Source organism: Rattus norvegicus, chromosome 3 (genome assembly GCF_036323735.1).
Source record: "Rattus norvegicus strain BN/NHsdMcwi chromosome 3, GRCr8, whole genome shotgun sequence".
Classification (NCBI taxonomy): domain Eukaryota; kingdom Metazoa; phylum Chordata; class Mammalia; order Rodentia; family Muridae; genus Rattus; species Rattus norvegicus.
Genome location: NC_086021.1, coordinates 175198128 through 175212785, shown reverse-complemented (window position 1 = coordinate 175212785; position 14658 = coordinate 175198128). Strand labels below are relative to the sequence as shown.

The window sequence follows — 14658 nt, the reverse complement described above, 5'->3', positions numbered from 1 at the left end:
CGAGAGAAGAGGTGGCGAGATTGAAGCACTAAACCATGCATTTTCGATGAAGATGTCACATGGTAGAACGGCTGTATCCTGTGGTCCTGTGGTGTTTCTGTTAGGAATGAGTGTGTTTGCACAAGCTCAGAGCTCAGGTGAGGGCGTGGTGGTGCAAGCCTCTAACCCCCCAGAAGGCTGTCAGGAACAGTAAGTATCCTGGGTAAGCCTGGGCCTGTGTGCACATCACAGACTATCAGGACTTCAATCTCAAAACAATTCTGAATTTTATTCATATCCAAGTAGAACACAGATAAAAGTTGCCCACTGACTTGGTAAGAACTCTTCAAGTAGTGAGCCCAGGCTAAGTTACAAGATTTATTTTTACTTTCTGTGTATGAGCTTTGCCTACATGTATATACAACTGTATACACATATGTACCATGTATACGTGGTGCTCCCAAAAGCCACAAAAGGCTGTCAATCCCGTGGAGCCAGAGCTAAGATGCAGTTAGGACCCACGGCGCAGGCATGCTGGGGACAGAGCTCGTCCTCCAGCCCCAAACTCTTTCTCTAGGTAGCACTTCTGTCCACTGGATCATTCCTCTTCCACTGTTAAGTCCAAATTAGCCTAGACTATCTAAACTACCTAAAAACTACCCTGTGCTCTACTTAAAGCACAGCTGCAAAACCAGATACACTCTACACGACGGGGGTGCCCTAAGCCACACCTCGGCCATTACTTACATACTGACTTTCGGAAAAATTACAGATCTTGGTAAGTTTCAAACACTAAGACGATAAGTACAAGGTCTTTTTGAGCTTATAATGTAAGGGCTCTATTGAGCCTCTTTTACTAAGGCTTTCGTGTACGGTAAACTCTTGCTTGAAAATGACAATCACTGTCTAAAGAATCCCAAATCTCCAATGGGGCATCTAGTCAGTCAGCCAGCCAGTCTGCAGGCATGCCACTAGGTGGCATAATACCACAAAGGCCAGTTTAGAAAGAAACCCACACGATCAAACTTGAACTCTATGCGTCATGTTTGTTTTGAGACAGGGCCTCACTGCCCAGACTGGCCCGGAACCCATAGTTGTGGCTGGCCCTGAGCTCCAATCCTCCTGCCTCTGCTTCATACTGAGACAAGCACTCTGTCATATCTGTGGTCACACACACCTTTGAACCCTCTAGAGTGTCAGACTATAGCATCATGTAGACGGACACAGTGATGAACAGTCAAGGGTGGTTCTCTCAAAGACAGAACTACAGCCATGATTATTTTTAAGCTGAGCAACGCTGAGCACTTCCACACCTATTGACTTAACTCATTCCAAAACTCTACACAGTATCTTCTTGCCCTTGGGTTACTGAGCTCAAGCTGCACACCCACGTGCAGAACGGGGATGAAGAGCAGTTCTTGGTTTGATCTACACTCTCCAAAACAGGTCTGACTGTGCTGTGAAATACAGACCAGTGCACCGCACACAGGGAGTTCATAAATGCCACCACCAACAGCACAGAACGGCAGTCAGAACACCATTGCGTGCTATCAAATCTAATCTGTTTCTGTGTCACTCAGAAGGACCATCTATGACAACGTTCAAAATGAACAAGAAGCTGAAAGACTATGTGGACAGACACAAACACTCCCTGCCTTTGTGTAGGTCACAGCCAAGCTCGCCAAGCATACAGCAGGAAATGAGCATGAGTGGAGTGGTGCCAACTTAATGTAGATGAATACCACAAAGACTGACAGTGGCTCCCTCAAAAAACATTAAGATGTCAGCATACGGCTTAACATAAACCAACTTCCTTTTTTTGTTGTTTTTTTTTTTTTTTTGAAGCCTGAAGCACAAGGACACACTTGACCAAAAGGAAGAAACAGTGAGAGGGCTCAGAGGGCAGGCAGAGGAGCCTGCCTCTGTTCTTGGCCACCAGAGATCTATCCTGGGACCCAGGAGCTGGAAGGAAAGAACACATGTTTTCTGTACTCCATTTGTAGACTGAGGCACTTGTGCACACACAGGCACACAAACGTTTAAAAAAGATTAAATGAAAAATCTCATTGTTAGTGTTCTGTTTGAGCAAGTTATTTTAAGGTCTGAGAAAAACCTTATCGTACCAAAATGAGAGTAGGGGGATTACCCAATGATAAGGCAGCAGAGACTGGTTAAGTCTTTCCCTTTCCCAGGTTAGTTAGGCAGGGAGAGGAGTGGATGACAGAGCAGCATCGCATTGAACTTCTCACAGCACCGGGTGATGATCCATGATGACCCCCACCACACACACACACATGTGATTAGTTCTGTTTACAGATAGGGAAGTGGTTAAATAGCTTGCCACTTGTATCCTAACTAGATCTAGAATGGAAGAAACTATAACATACTCTATAACCAACCAAACCATCACCAAAACAAAGTTCATGCCGTAATCACACAACCTCCAACCAGGTAACAAAGCTTCTCGGCTTCTCAGTAAAAACATAAATAGTTGTGCCACCTGCTGGCCAGGGGTGTGAGGTAAGAGTGTGGGAGTTAGGGGTTACCTCCGCAGGCATTGTGCCTCCCCTTACCCAGTACTCCCCACGACACTGCCTGAACCGTGCTCTGCCAGGTCTAACACCACCCTGACTTCTACATGACTGTTTCTCTGAATAATCTCCGTCTCAAAGAGGTGCATTTTCAAACGGCATGCTCTGATTTCCTGCAGTTACAGTCAGACCTGAACCCCATCAAGGAACGCCCATGCTGCGCCCTGAAAAGCATGACCCGACTTCACTGTGCTTCAGAGCTTCGCATGTGTGACTTTTCAGTGAGTGCCAAGCACTGGGTAAAGCTGACCTTTCAAATTAGATATATTTACTGTCAAATAGATAATATTCCGTTATACAGTCTTTTTGTTTGTTGGTTTGTTTTTCCCCGAAACAAGGTTTCTCTGTATAGCCCTGTAGACTAGGGTAGTCTTGAACTCACAGAAATCTGCCTGCCACCACAGCCTGGTTCAGATTTTAAAATCTACACTCATTCATAGCATCAATCATTCATCAGAGAAGACATCAGTAATGAAAGGGTACTTGTGGTACCAGGATCAGATTCACCAACATTATGTTTAAAGGTAAAAGCCCAAATTTTATCATTGACCATCAGTGGTAGTTTAGCTAGCTCACTAACTATTTTAGGGGCTGGAAACCTGAGTTCAATCACCAAAACCTACAGTGCAGCTCACAACTCCAATCCCGGGGATCTGACACCCCCTTCTGACCTCCACAAGCACAAGGCACGAACATATGCACAGACATAATGTGTAGGCAGAACACCCATAGAGCAAAAATGAATACATCCTAGTTAAAGGTATTTCAGGGCTGAGCAGATAGCTTGCCTGAACTCAATACTTCAATCCACATAAAAGCCAGGGGCAGTGATGAACACTTATAATCCACATAACCCCCCATGCTGGGGGAGAGGCAGTCACGCGCGCGCGCACACACACACACACACACACACACACACACACACACACACACAGATGGGGAAGACACCTGGGGCTCACTAGCCAGACAGCCTCGCCTAATTAGCTAGCCTCGGGCCTATGTAAGGTCAACCTCAAAATTAAAAGTGGGGAAAGGGGCAGGTACTGCAGTGAGATGACAAAGTACCTGGCCACCAAGTCTGATGATTTGAGCTCAACCTCCAGAAATCACAGGGTAGAAGTAGAGGCTGGACTCACAGCCTCCCAGAAATAAGGACAGAAAGTTGTCCTGTGACCCCCTTACAAATGCCATGGCACCAGCAAGCCAACACATTAAATAAAACACTCCTTCAATCTCAGTACTCAGAAGGCAAAGGCGGGCTCATCTATTGTTAGTTCAAGGCCAGCTTGGTCACTATTTCAAGTTCCAGTCCAGGAACAGCTACACAGAAAAACCCTGTCTCAAAAACAATAAAATAAGTAAATGAACAAGTTGTTCCCCACAATGAAGATTGTAGGCTACAATTTAAAACAGTTATTTAAACTGAATTAAGAAGGCCAAGAAATTCAAGAAAATAAGATATATAATAAAATCTTCTAATCAAAGTAGAAATAAATGCCCTGGATTAATAATAATTGATGCTCAAGGAGGGGTACACTTGAACATGAGCACACACATAGAAATAGTAAATGTGAATAAAATTATCAATTTTCATAAATCTCAAAGAGTAAGAAGACAGTCACATCACTCAGTGTCTGAGTACCCTCAGTTAAATGTATCTGGTCAGCGCCATAGAAAAGGCCGGTCCCTCACTCAGCAGGCACATGCACACACTGACTCACACTACTTATCAGACAAACCAAATAAGGAAGGGAAGAGGAGAACAGCAGACCCATCTCAGAGTTGACTGCAATACTAGCAGGACCCTCCCACATTTACATCTCTGAATTTCAACTCCATTTCCTAAAAATAGAAATCTAGCATTTTTACAATGTAAAAGTGATTAAAAACCCTGTTTCCAACAGCAAAACTTGGCTCAATGTTTAGCAGACGTGGGCTTTTGCTCCAACAATACTGCCACCTATTAATGTTTTTAAAAAGAGATCTTTGAAAGCAGAATTCTGGTGTATGATTTAACCCTAGCACCCAGGGGATAGAGGCAGGCAGATCTCTGTGAGTTGTAGGCCAGCCTGATCTACAGCGTGAGCTTGAGTCCAGCAAGGACCACAAAATAAAATCCTCTCAAGGGGCTGGGGATTTAGCTCAGTGGTAGAGCGCTTACCTAGGAAGCGCAAGGCCCTGGGTTCGGTCCCCAGCTCCGAAAAAAAGAACCAAAAAAAATAAATAAATAAATAAATAAAAATAAAATAAAATAAAATCCTCTCAAAACACAAAATAAAACAACAAAAAATCATGTTAATGCTCATAATTGATTTTTTTAAAAAACATGTATGAGTCTCTGGTGTGCATGTATGTCTGTGTACTATATGCATGCAGAATCCAAGGAAGGACGTTAGTTACAAATGGTTTGTATGTATACTGGGAATTTAACCCAGGTCCTTGAGAGGAGTCAGTGCTACTGAGCCATCTTCCCAGACTTTCATAGTTAATTCTTTCAAAAAAATAAAAGCAAGTTGGGCACTTGGAAAGCAAAGGCAGGAGATCTCCGAATTGAGGCTAGCCTGGTTGAGAGAGAGACAGAGACAGAGACAGAGACAGAGACAGAGAGACAGAGACAGAGAGACAGAGACAGAGACAGACAGACGGACAGAGACAGAGAGGCAGAGAGACAGACAGAGACAGACAGACAGAGAACTTGCAACTTGCAGCTCCCTCCTGTAAGAAGAGGACACTAGCCAATAGCCTTATTTAACTGAGAGTATCTTTCACTATACAGCATTCTTCGTAAAACAGTTTCCTTATGAGATGGTTTTCAATAGGCTCAGGATTTTTACATTTCTTTCTTCATAAACAACTTATCAAAAACCCAGATAAAAACACATGCACACAACTAATTAATTTTAACTTCTGGGGACCTAAGAAGCAAAGCCTGCAGAGTCCTGACAACAATTGCACATCAGTTGTACACGTACATGAACAACTCGGCAGTCAGAGCATGCCCCTGCTCCCGCACAAGTCAGTGTGATCTGCACACCGATGGTCCTAGGAGTCCATGGGTTCTGACATGCAGAGCCTATGCCAACCAGAGAGAGCATTCCTTTCTTTGACAAGCCTGCAACACGTTTTATTCTAAACCCCTTTTAATTATCATCACAATCAAATGTTTAAAAGCTAAGAACAAAGTTAAAAATCATTCCAATTCTATACTCTTGCTATCCTTCAGATCCTTTCCACAGCTGACCTACAGGGCTCTGGTCCCTAATCCCCCTTCTACATTGTGGCACACTTCAGGATATGGAAACTAAAGACAGGCTGGGCTCTCAAAGGACATTGCCAGACCACTGTGTGCAGATGTTATGTTTTTACCCCAATGGTCTTAAAACTGACCAAACAAAATTACACAGAAACAAATCAAACATCCCACATCGTTCACCTTCAGATGCTGTGTACTTGCAATGTGTTTAATATACAAGCCCATTAAGGATTTGGTTTCTCACTATTAATGGCAAAGTTAAAGCTTGGGAACATATGTTGAACATGTGTGTACATGAAAAGCTTTAAAAGTTGTTTGAAATGTGAAAATGAGTAAGGTTCCCGTTGCCCTTGATCGCTGTCAGCTGCCATGTGTCCGCCTGATACATAGTAACCCACAAAGCAGAGCCTAAAAAGGGGGATTCCGAATCCACCAGCCGCCTGCACTGATCACACACAGCTACCCAGGTCAGACGTGTAGTTTGCAATGTTAACTTCCAAATAGCACTGTACCTTAGTTTTTCCCTTTGGGACAGGGTCTGTAGCACGGACTGGCCTGGAGCTGGCTGCGTAGAGCAGCTAACCTCACACAGATGTGTTTGCCTTCACTCCTCAGTGCTGGAATGAATGAACAGACTTTACAGCCTCACCCAGCCTAACATTCTTTTGGAAATGGATTTAGAAGCAAAGAATTGTAAGAAAGTAATTAAAAGTTTGGCCCCTAAAGGGCACAGCCATTTATGACAGCTGTACGTTATTCATTCTTTAAACTGCTAGCCTGACATTTAGGCCGATCACAGTTAATCTCAAAACTCGGCGCTATCGAGGTATATTCTCACTGACTCGAAGGCTGGTTTCTATGTTTACTCATTTGGGATATGGAGTGGGTATGTGGGGGTATGAGCACAAGTAACAATGGTGACTGTAGTAAACAAAGATGAACTCCAGGCCAGAGAGATGCACAGGGGCTGAAAGCACCAACTGTCCTTGACAAGGACCTGTGTCTATTTTCCAGCACCCACATGGTGACTCATCGCTATCTGTAATTCCTTCCAGGGGACCCAACAGACACATAAGGTACATGATACACACATGCAAGCAAAACATTAATAACCATAAAACAGACTTTAAAAAGATGAATTTTACATTCCAGGAGTAATGTCACAGTTGAATAAAAAGTTAAAAATATGTTGAGTCTGAGAACAATCTGGACTATTATAGAAACACTAAATAAAAAGATTAAAAAAATGTTTTTAAAAAAAAAAAAGGGCTGGAGAGATGGCTCAGCGGGTAAGGGCACTGACTGCTCTTCCAGAGGTCCTGAGTTCGATTCCCAGCAACCACATGGTGGCTCACAACCATCTGAAATGGGATCCGATGCCCTCTTCTGATGTGTCTGAAAACAGCTACAGTGTATACATAAACATAAAATAAATAAAAAGATTAAAAAAAAGTTAAAAAAAAAAACACACACACACATGAATCCTGAAGTATTATTACCTATTCCAAAAGTGGAGTGGCATACTTAAAGGACACTAACTACCCTAAGCACTGGTCTGACTTGAGGAGTGAACCTGATTCTCCATACCAAGTGTCTTCTGAAAGCCTTCTGTACAGCATGGGACCTATGCTCTGTCTGCCAGGGAAGGGCACCCTTGTAAACTCAGCACTTGGGAAGCTCAGGCAGGTCTGACCCCAAGTTCGAGAGTTCACCATGAGCTACAGAGCAAGTGCCAGACTAGGCAGGGTGCCACAGTCAAACACCTGTAAGGTGGTTTGATCAAGTAAGCTGTGGTGATTTGGTTTATTTGGGAATAAGGGGCTGGTGCACATGCCAACAGTACCCGCCACAGTACAACGTTCTACACATTGCTAAGCCAGTGTCTGCTGTTTCTGCTCCCACATCTGCCTGCCCCTGGACTCCAGGAAGATTCTCCTGTCTCCGCCCCCATGTATGGCATCTTATGAGTGCTGGAATTACGGCGTATGCCATTGTGCCTGGCTCTTCATGAGTGTACGGCAATGGAACTCAGGTGGTGAGGCCTTTACCCACTGAGCAATCCTTCTGGGCCCAAAAGCTACTTATATTGTAAATATTATACTAAAATACTGAAACAAAATAATAAATGTATTGATACTCTTGCTTTCCTAAGTTCACTCTATATTCCAAATCTATACATCACTATCGGCAGCCTGCTTCCCGTGAACGATGACCTCCTAGAACTGAAGGTGCTGGGGGTGACGGTTCAGACCTGCAATCCTAACACACAGGAACTCATGCAGAATCGCCAAGACCTCTATGTCAACCTGAGCCATACAGTGACTTATAGGTTATCCTGTACTACAATGTGAAACCCTGACTCAAAATATTGATAATAGCAAAATAAATAAATTAAAAAGATAAGGAGTTGGAAGGGGCATATTGGGAGTTCTAAGGGGGTTAGAGCTGTTGAGAATGTATGTGATCAAAAACCACTGTTTACATGGATGACACTCTAAAAGAATAAATTTAAAATATTCTTTTTAAAAATCAGCCATATCATTCCAGGTAAAAATAGCCATATCAAGTTGGAGAGATGGCTCAGCGGTTAAGAGCACCGACTGCTCTTCCAGGTCCTGAGTTCAATTCCCAGCAACCACATGGTGGCTCACAGCCATCTGTAATGGGATCCGATGCCCTCTTCTGGTGTGTCTGAAGACAGCTACAGTGTACTCATATAAATAAATCTTTTAAAATAAAATAGCTGTGTCTTTTCCATTTGTAACAAAACCACTTAACTGGCCCTAAATAGAAGAGTCATCAAAATCACAGTGCAAGTTTGGAACAAGCCTGACTGCAACAATGTTTAAAGGTTTTGAAAAACTAGAGTGAGCTAAGTGGATGGCACATGCCTGCAATCCCTCACACCAGGCAGGGAGAGCAGAAGTTCAAGGTCAGCCCAGCTATATAATTAAGCTGAGGGTCAATATGAACTAGGAGACCTTGTGTCAGGAGTGGCAGTAGGAACCTGAGGTAAAGGCTGAGTGGTACAGCTCCGTAGTAGAGTGCTTGCCCAGTAAAGCCTTGATCCTCAGAACTGGAGGGTTGAACACAAAATATGCTGCAATATCACGGCGATAGAACTTTATGCCAAACCCAGATCTGCATAGAAGTCCTCATGAAGCCATATCAAAAATAAATAAATAAATAAATAAATAAATAAATAAACAAACAGACAAACAAGTTGAGAAAAATTAATCATGCAGAATATAGTTCAATCTTATAAACCATAATAAAATGTAAAAGGCAAATATGTCGGACCCATCACCATCACCATCACCACCATCATCACTGTTATTTTAAAGCTAACCAAAGGGCTGGAGAGACTGCTCACCAGTTAAAAGCACAGATGCTCTAGCAGAAGACTTCAGTGTTCAAAGTCCCCGGAGGCACCCATATCACAGCTCCTAACTGTAGGCAACTCTAATTCTAGGAGCTCCTCTAAAGGCAGTGCCTGGCCATGGTGCACAGACATGCACACATAACACCTAGAACATGTTAATTAAATGTCTAAAGATAAACACATATCCAAGAATACATACAATAATATACAGTAATTTGAAATTTTTAACAGGGAAGTGGAAAAACAGCTGTGTCGCATTCAGGGACAGACACAGGGAACAAATAAAGATCTAAAAGTTCAAGTACTAGGTTCAAAAGAATACCTCAAACATACATCAGAGCACACAGCATACAAAACATTGCTTAATTTAGTGCTTTAAATTTTAGAGCAAGTGGTGTGAACAGTTCATGGCATCTGAGTGACGGTGCAGATACATACCCTCATGCATACATACCATCCATTACTCCCATTTAATCCGCACAGACAGTGGGCTAGAAGGAAGAGCTCGACTGTAACAGAGCGAAAGCACAATTCACTCCAACCCATCAAAATAACAGAGAAAATAAGGACTGGACCAGATGCCTAAGCTGTGATATCAAGTCCTTGACTCTTCCTCACAGACTTGTCCTCCACATCAACAAGCCATCTAATGCTGTTCAAGAACTGCCATTAGAACCAGCAGGATTTATCTGTCCTGGCTTTCTTTATGGAAGAAAGAATACCAGAGGGATGGGGGGACCACAAATATGACCAAACTACATTGCATTAAATTTTGTTTGTTTTGTTAACTTGGAGAGGCCCACATCCACAGAAAGAACCCTAAGCACAGCTACTGAGACTCCATCCCACCCTTCCATGCAGTGCTGGCCCATGCATTTGAACTCAGGGGAGGCAGGCCAGTCTGGTCTACAAGTGTGAGTTCCAGGACAGCTAGGACTACACTGAAAAACCCAATTCATTCATTCATTCATTCATTCATTCATTCATTCTCTCTCTCTCTCTCTCTCTCTCTCTCTCTCTCTCTCTCTCTCACACACACACACACACACACTTTATCCTATGAAAATAGGAAGTATGGGGGCTGGGGATTTAGCTCAGTGGTAGAGCGCTTACCTAGGAAGCACAAGGCCCTGGGTTCGGTCCCCAGCTCCGAAAAAAAGAACCCAAAAAAAAAAAAAAAAGAAAGAAAATAGGAAGTATGGACTTAGCAGGTCATCAATGGCGAACCAGGACTGCACTAGTTTGAGCTTGGGGTGATGAGTGTATTGGTTTGGCTTTTGCATATGGCGTCTGTGACCCTGGCTATCCTGGAGATCATCAGGGAGACCTGGCTGGCCTTGAATCCACCTCTCAAATGCTGGGGCCAAAACTTCGGCTAAATCACAAAAGAAGGATTATGTATGTATCCTTCCTTATCCCCACAAACATCTTTAAAAAGTTATATTAGCATTCAGCACTGTGATGTGCACGTGCAATAATAACAGTGCTCAAAGGGCGGGGGGCGGGGGGGACAGTGGGCTCGGGGCCTATTATCTTCTCCAGCCTGGGCAACATAGTCAGACTCCATTATCTGGTAATCTCAGAGCAGTGGTGTCTTCTTATGAGTGGGGAGAAGCAATTAGAAGGAAATACCTACATGAAGAACCAGATAGACCGACCACAACAACGCTCAGCTGGAAAGGACCTGAGATCTGTAAAGTATGCAAACTGATGGTTATGAAAACTTACAGAAAGACCATAGCCTTGCCCTATTCGCTTCTATACTACAAAACTGGCTGTCTGTGCTTTCTAGCTTTCTGCTGAGAGTTATTTTACCTAAGCAAGCAACTGGCAAGATTAAACATCCATACACCCCAAACAAAAAAAGCTCGAAAACAGTCGTAAAAACAGTCCAATAGTTTGGCTGTTAGGCAGCATCCTTTACAAGTTTCCCACCAGTGGGCTTGTATTTTAGTAAGGTAGCATGTGATCAAAGCAGAGGGACAAGGATAAATGCAGTCTTTACAACCTAGTAGTCAGTAGCCAGTGATAGCTTTTGGTCGCACTGATTCCCTATAGCCAGAACTTCTGACAATATGTACACTTGCATGGAGAAAGAGAACATGATGTACTTAGGTGTCAAAGAACAACTCGGGACATCTCTCATCATGTGGGTCTCAGAAATCAAACTGAGGCAGCAGGTGTCATGACTAGTTGAACTATCTCACAAACCCATCAGGAGAAGTTTTAGGACTAGAATTTTAAGTTCTATGTTATATTTAAAAAGTAACTCACCTACCCACACCGTATTTCTGTAGCCACTATATTGTGAGGGTTCATCTTGACTGACAGCTTGGGTGGACAGAGCCACCAGTGCCTAGGGTGGCATAGCCCACTTCTGGGTACATCTGTGAACTCTTCCAGAGCTGGCAAGTGGGCAGCAAATGACAAGGTAAAGACCTATCCTGACTGTAGGTGGCGCCATCCAAAAGGCCAGAGGACCAGGCCAACTGGGAGTAAGGAGTGAGCCTGCACTCAGAGGACAAGCTCTGAATCTGCTCGTTAGTAGAAACATACAGAAAGAAACCAGAAGAGATAGGTTCCTCACTGATTTCAGTGCCGAGGCTTTTGGTTAAGCGCGTGAAGCATTCCCAGCAGGTGGCGGGAACACTGAGCAGTACCCCAGCTACTGTGCCTTGTGTTTGCTTGGGGTTTTTTGTTTTTAGTTTTGTTATTTTTATTTATTTTTTTTTTTTGGCAAACAGAAAAATGAATGCAACAAAATCGTGTAGCAAAATTACAAATGGGTAACATTTGCAGATACTAGAAGCAGCAAGAGGACATGAGTAAATGCAGTGTGAAATCGCCATGCTGTTGACCTATAGAAGGCTAAAATTAGAAACAGAAAGTGGAACAAAAGTAAAAGACAGAAAACTAGCAAGATAGTAAATGTAACCAAGGAGGGTGGGATTCAAAGACCCGGATGTCGGAGTTGAGCAAGAACCTGCAGGAGAGTAAGTACAAACTGAACTAACTGGGTAAAGACAACTGCTTTCTGGGCAGCCAGACGGGCTTTCTGTTCTCATTTACTATGCTGATGTACTATTAAAGGTTAGGACAGGGGTGGGAAATGTCATTTGTCTGCACGAGCAATCAGAAAAATAGCAAACATGGGCTGGAGCTGACTCCAGTTTGCTTGTTAGACAGGGCTCACCTTGTAGCCCTGGCTGGCCTGCCTCTTTGGGGACTAAAGCATGCACCACCATGCCAGGCAGATTCCAATTTTAACCAAAACCTTTAAAATATTCGCAGTGGTAGGCAGGGCTGCTTCCCCTCCTGCCCACTTTGAATGTGTTTGTCTGTGCGCTGTAGGCATGTGTTTGCTCGGCCTAGGCCCGCTTGTTCAACCACCTTAAGACACACACTAGCAGAGAGAGCAGAGCCTCCAGGCAGGTCAAGTGGAAAGGAAAATTACAGCGATCGTGAAGGAAGCGCAAGAATTACCTGTCGGCCTGGTCAGTGAGGTCAGGTAAGAGCTTAGTTTCACCGATCTCGGGGTCCACTGTTCAGCGAGTCTTTTGATCCTGAGGAAAAGAAGGGGGCAGTTATTGTCTCTTCTTTAAATTAAGCTTTTGTATCAATCCTGCCTAAATTATCCCATCTCTCCCTCGGTGTGAGAAGGCCACCACACACACAGCCTCCTCTGGAGATCAGACTAGATGCCTTTTTTGCCGTATCAATACTTGTGATTTTTCTTAAAAGTTAAACACAGCATTCACAATGTGATCTTCACAGAAAACCGTGGGGTTTATACTGTGCACTACCACTCACTCTGATGCACACTGGAAAGATCAACCCGACCTCACATTTACTACAGTCATTTAATTCCTTACAAATGTAAGTTTAGTTCTAGACAAAGCCAATCTGAAAGACATATGAAAGCAACAGCCTTGGCTTGCTTCCCAAAACAACCTTTGAGAAGCCAGTTTTCTGAAGTGACCTTGTGCAAGAAAATTTCAATTAGATGCTTGCTGCATGTCTGCTGCATGCCAGAACTGTGTTGGCACAAGACAATATAAAGAATTCATGGGGCTGGAGAGGTGGCTCAGTGCTTTTCCAGAGGTCCTGAGTTTAATTCCCAACAACCACATGGTGGCTCACAACCATCTGTAATGAGATCTGATGCCCTCTACTGAAGACAGCTACAGTGTGCTTATACATAAATAAATAAATCTTTAAAAAAAAAAAAGAATTCATGGACCAGGCACAGTGACCGACACCTTTATTCCTAACACTTGGGAGGCTGAGGAAGGTGGATCTCTTTCAGTTAGAGGCCAGCCTAGTCTACAGGGTAAATTGGGGTGCTGGGGGTGGGGGGCGCACGGGAAAGGGAAAGGAAAGGGAGGAGGGGAGAAGAAGGAAAGGAGAAAAATTACAGGAGGTTGAGGCTGAGACAGATGGCTCAGTAGCTAAGAGCGTATAATAAAGCATATATCAAGTACCTAATATTCATATATTATATCCGCATATTAAGAAACCTGAGTTTGTCCTAATACCCACATCAGGCCACTCTCAGCCATCTGTGATTCCTGTCTTACATCTATGGCCTTGCGTAGCACTGGGCTCACATTCAGATATACATACACATAATTCAAAATAATAAAAACAAATATATAAAAATAAAGTCATAGTGCCACTATTAACTGTGGGTAAGCAGAAGCAGGTACAAGCAGGCAATACAATTTCTAAAACAAGGATGCCGTCGAAGTGAGCACCTGGTGAGCACCGTGACTTGAACAGGGTGGATGAACAGGGTGAGAGGTATCAGCACCACGAGATGGGCAGGCAACCCTGAAGACCACTAAGGTGGGGAATTAAGAGCTCTTGAGGCTCCCAGAGACTGAGCCACCAACCAGGGAGCATGAATGGGCTGGACCTAGGACCCCAGCACATGTGTGGCACATGAGTAGCTTAGTCTTCAGCGGGTCCCCCAACAACAGTGGGCTGTCCCTGACTGTGTTGTCTGCCTGTGGATCCTGTTTCTCTAACTGGGCTGCCTTGTCTGGCATCAGTGGGAAAGCATGTGCCTAGCCCTACAGTGAGTTGTGCCAAGGTGGGTTGATAGGGTTGGGGGGCTCCCCCTTATCAGGAGAAGGGAAAAGTGGGTAGGAGGACTATGTGAGGGAGGACTGAGAGGAGAAAGGGGATGCAATTTGAGATATAAAGTGAATAAATAAAAAATTAATTAATTAATTGGGGGGAAGATGTAAAATTAAGACAAATTCAAAACTGTTTATCTCTGCCAAAAATAACTAATGAAATCAGGCAGTTTCTGCAAATATTGCCTAGATTTACAATCAGAATGCCTGTTAGTCCTTCACACTGAAAAGCAGAGGAGACTAGCACAGTCACATGCATCTGCAATCCAAAAACTGGAAAGGCCAAGGCAGAAGACAGTTAGTCCAACACCAGCC

At 43.7% G+C, this 14658-nt stretch overlaps 1 protein-coding gene across 1 annotated transcript in view; it reads right to left on the bottom strand.

Annotated features, from left to right (window-relative positions):
- Ncoa3 (nuclear receptor coactivator 3) overlaps positions 1 to 14658 on the bottom strand; it is an 80008-nt gene that overhangs the window by 25046 nt on the left and 40304 nt on the right. The window contains exon 2 of the mRNA NM_053454.1: positions 12689 to 12768. The gene's annotated coding sequence lies outside the window, so the exon portion shown is untranslated. The remainder of the gene's footprint in view (positions 1 to 12688; positions 12769 to 14658) is intronic.